Genomic DNA, 5,000 nt, shown 5'->3' with positions numbered 1-5,000 from the left:
TATATATACATATACATATACATATACATATACATTTACATATATATATATATATATATATATATATATATATATATATATACATATATATGTTGAGGTGGGAAGACAGAATGAGTGGTAGGGTGGTGAGTTTAAACTCATCATATATATATATATATATGAGTGGAAGGGTGGTGAGTTAAACACAAAGAACAGTTGGAGTTTTATTCACTGACGTTTCGTCCTTACCAGGACATTCTCAAAGTACATACAGTTTCAGAAAATTAACAGCTTATATAATCCATCCTTGCCGTGTTCCCCTCCTTCTATACTCTCATCCGTCCTCTACCCGACTCCGACTATGTCACTTCTCCCTCCGTTCTCAATTGTCCTTTTTACCTCCTTGACAATCAGAGTACTTACCGCTCCTGCTAATTTTATAAACCCTTCCCTATGGTTGATGCAGGGGTGGGAAGTAATGTAGGCTGCCTCTACTATTTTTCTTTTCTTTTTCTCTAGACCTTTGTGGAGCACCTCTATCTTTTTCCAATCTGGAAGATGACCACATTGGTCTAAATGAACTACTAGCGAGTTGGAGGTTCTGTGAGCTCTGACGTCATTTTTGTGCTCATATGTCCGTAGCTCCACTGATCTTCCCGTCTCTCCATAATATCCTAACGGACAACCACCACATGGTATATTGTAAATCGCGCCCTTCTCTATATCCTTTTCTGATCTATTTCTATTCTTGACAACTTCTCCTAATTTTTTACCCGTGGAGAAAGCAACGCTCACACCCGCTTTTGTGAGAATATGTCCCAACTCCTCCGCGTACTTCGAGTTGGGGACGGACAAAAACTCCGCCCTGCCTTCTCCGGACCAGTCGTCCTTCTTCCTTCTCATTATTGCCGTTGCTTTCTTCCTCAATCTGTGCAGTAGTCCTTCCGGGTATCTGAGTTTAGTGAATACTTTGAAAATATATTTGATTTCATCCTCTAAAAATTCTTCGCTACAAATACGGTACGCCCTTAAGAAAAATCCTATAACCACTCCGTTTTTAATTTTGTTGCTATGCGCTGAGTAGAAATGAATCACATCGTCTTTATTGGTGCTTTTTCTGTAGACAGAGAAAGATATCTTATTACCTCTCCTCCAAATCACCGTATCCAAGAAAGCTAGTCTGTTATCCGTCTCGTGTTCGATAGTAAACTGGATGTTTGGTTCGACCTGATTCAATCTACTCAACTTGTCATCTAATTGTACCTTTTTCGGAGCGATGACAAGGACGTCGTCCACATACCTCAGCCAAAGCGTGTCTCTACCCATTATCCTTATGAAATAATCTGTCTCTAAAACTTCCATATACAATGAAGCTAGAACCGCACTGAGAGGACTACCCATTGCAAGTCCTCGGTGTTGTCTGTATTCTTTCCCGTTGAACATGAAAGGACCAAACTTCACACATAGAGACACTAATTTCAAGTAATCACTTTTGCCCACTGGTAAATCAGCCTCATCCAAACTGTCTACCACCTTCTTTGCCGAATGACAGTGACGTGGAAAAAGGTTTCAAACAAGGTCTAGTCACATGCTTTCATGCTCTAGCCACGATCAATCAATGTTCCATACCCAGACGGTTCAGATTAGCCTTAGAGAAACTAGGAAGAGACGACGATATAGTAATCACTAGTGCGGATAAAGGTGGAGGAGTTGTCGTCATGAACAGGGTAGATTATGACGCAAAAATGTTAGACTTGCTCAGCGACACCAATACATATGAAGAGAAACATATTGGGCACGCAGCTTTAGAAGGGGAGAAATTTAAGAAAGAAGCAAGGAAGATACTCACAAGAACCAGCCGGGGGAAAAAGCTACTGGGTCTGTTAGAGGAAGCCCCTAAACCACCCAGAATGCGGGGACTTCCGAAAACCCATAAACCAAACGTCCCGATGAGACCCATCACCTCTGGTATCGGGAGCGCCCCGCACAGACTAGCCAAGTGCTTAGCCAAACCACTATCACAGAGGCTAGGCTCGATAAGTAATGCCCATTTAAAAAACTCCGGAGATCTGATCACGAGGTTAAAGAATGGTGATCTTTCAGAAAAAGTAATGGCTAGCTATGATGTAACTGCGCTCTTTACGAATGTCGAGGTAGAAGGAGCGTTGGCAGCGGCAAAGAAGGTGGTAGACAGTTTGGATGAGGCTGATTTACCAGTGGGCAAAAGTGATTACTTGAAATTAGTGTCTCTATGTGTGAAGTTTGGTCCTTTCATGTTCAACGGGAAAGAATACAGACAACACCGAGGACTTGCAATGGGTAGTCCTCTCAGTGCGGTTCTAGCTTCATTGTATATGGAAGTTTTAGAGACAGATTATTTCATAAGGATAATGGGTAGAGACACGCTTTGGCTGAGGTATGTGGACGACGTCCTTGTCATCGCTCCGAAAAAGGTACAATTAGATGACAAGTTGAGTAGATTGAATCAGGTCGAACCAAACATCCAGTTTACTATCGAACACGAGACGGATAACAGACTAGCTTTCTTGGATACGGTGATTTGGAGGAGAGGTAATAAGATATCTTTCTCTGTCTACAGAAAAAAGCACCAATAAAGACGATGTGATTCATTTCTACTCAGCGCATAGCAACAAAATTAAAAACGGAGTGGTTATAGGATTTTTCTTAAGGGCGTACCGTATTTGTAGCGAAGAATTTTTAGAGGATGAAATCAAATATATTTTCAAAGTATTCACTAAACTCAGATACCCGGAAGGACTACTGCACAGATTGAGGAAGAAAGCAACGGCAATAATGAGAAGGAAGAAGGACGACTGGTCCGGAGAAGGCAGGGCGGAGTTTTTGTCCGTCCCCAACTCGAAGTACGCGGAGGAGTTGGGACATATTCTCACAAAAGCGGGTGTGAGCGTTGCTTTCTCCACGGGTAAAAAATTAGGAGAAGTTGTCAAGAATAGAAATAGATCAGAAAAGGATATAGAGAAGGGCGCGATTTACAATATACCATGTGGTGGTTGTCCGTTAGGATATTATGGAGAGACGGGAAGATCAGTGGAGCTACGGACATATGAGCACAAAAATGACGTCAGAGCTCACAGAACCTCCAACTCGCTAGTAGTTCATTTAGACCAATGTGGTCATCTTCCAGATTGGAAAAAGATAGAGGTGCTCCACAAAGGTCTAGAGAAAAAGAAAAGAAAAATAGTAGAGGCAGCCTACATTACTTCCCACCCCTGCATCAACCATAGGGAAGGGTTTATAAAATTAGCAGGAGCGGTAAGTACTCTGATTGTCAAGGAGGTAAAAAGGACAATTGAGAACGGAGGGAGAAGTGACATAGTCGGAGTCGGGTAGAGGACGGATGAGAGTATAGAAGGAGGGGAACACGGCAAGGATGGATTATATAAGCTGTTAATTTTCTGAAACTGTATGTACTTTGAGAATGTCCTGGTAAGGACGAAACGTCAGTGAATAAAACTCCAACTGTTCTTTGTGTTTAACTCACCACCCTTCCACTCATTTGTCTTACATACTTCAATATATATATATATATATATATATATATATATATATATATATATATATATATATATAATACACACACACAGATACACACACACACACACACACACACACACACACACACACACACACACACACACACACACACACACACACACACACACACACACACACACACACAAACACACACACACACACACACACACACACAAATATATATATATATATATATATATGTATATATATATACATATATATATACATATAAGTATATATATATATATATATATATATATGAATATGTATATTTACTAATTTGTTTATTTACCTGTTTATTTATTCATTTAAGTATTTATTAATTTATTTATTTACTTATTTATTTATTTAATTATTTATTATTTATTTATTTATCTATATATGTATCTATTTATTTTATTTATTTTTGTCTATTTAAATAAGTACATAAAAAGTTATAGAAGGAATGTAAATGTGTTGGTATTACGGGAATTCAATGCTGTAGATGAACCAATAGAGTATTTGAGAGGTCTGGGAGGCCAGGTAAGTGTTGTACTATAGTGGAGAGGTGATGCTGGAGACATGTTTAGAACGGTAGTTGGTGATAGTAAACACAGTGGACAAGAAAAGAGCCAAGCATATATATACACAGGAAAGGGTGGTGTGGAGAAGACTGAACAAGAAGGTATTGATATCCCATTTAGTAGTCCCCAAAGGGATTATTGGAAGATTCTTACCTGTTCTTATTTTCAGGAGAGAGAACGAGGGATGGGCGTCACATGATTTTTTGGTAGAAGGAAAATTGAGAATGGAGAAAAAATGGAGAGGAGGGAAAAGGAAATCCACATTCATACGGCCAAGTATCTTAAAGACGAATCCCTTATCACAACTTTCCTGTAACCTTAACTAAAAGGCTGGTTTTCTTATCTCTTAGGGGAATCAGAGGGTATTCTATGGCTACTCCAAGAACGAATTCGGGATGAAATTGAAAGAGGGGTTGAATCATAATTGCTAAAGACAGTCCTGAAAAAAAAAAAATGCCCGACACAAAACTAAAATTATAAGATCACTAAATGCGTGCCAAGATCAAAAGAACTATATATACATATATTTTTTAAGATTATTGAACATTTGAAACAGACTGGTTTTTGACAGATTATTCACCTGATTGGTGAGATGAATGATAAAGACCAGGATTTTCCTGCACTGGGAGAAAAACCGTTAATTACATAAGGGCCTGAATCTGATGCTATATTCAAGAAATAGTAACTACGCCTTACAGAAGAGGATAAGGACATAGGAGATTTATGAGATTACGGGTTTCGTTCCTGAAGAAAAACTGAAATTCAATCATTTCCCACCGCAGGTCTGGGATATATCTTATGGGAACGTCAGTGATGTAAAAGTCATTCTCATTAAAGCTAAATCTTGTGAAGACAGAGTGTATTCTTTGACTTTGAATTTAA

The sequence above is a fragment of the Oratosquilla oratoria genome, chromosome 16 (genome assembly GCF_046742065.1).
Source record: "Oratosquilla oratoria isolate Oo_2021 chromosome 16, ASM4674206v1, whole genome shotgun sequence".
NCBI lineage: Eukaryota > Metazoa > Arthropoda > Malacostraca > Stomatopoda > Squillidae > Oratosquilla > Oratosquilla oratoria.
Note: the sequence above shows the minus strand (reverse complement) of the source record.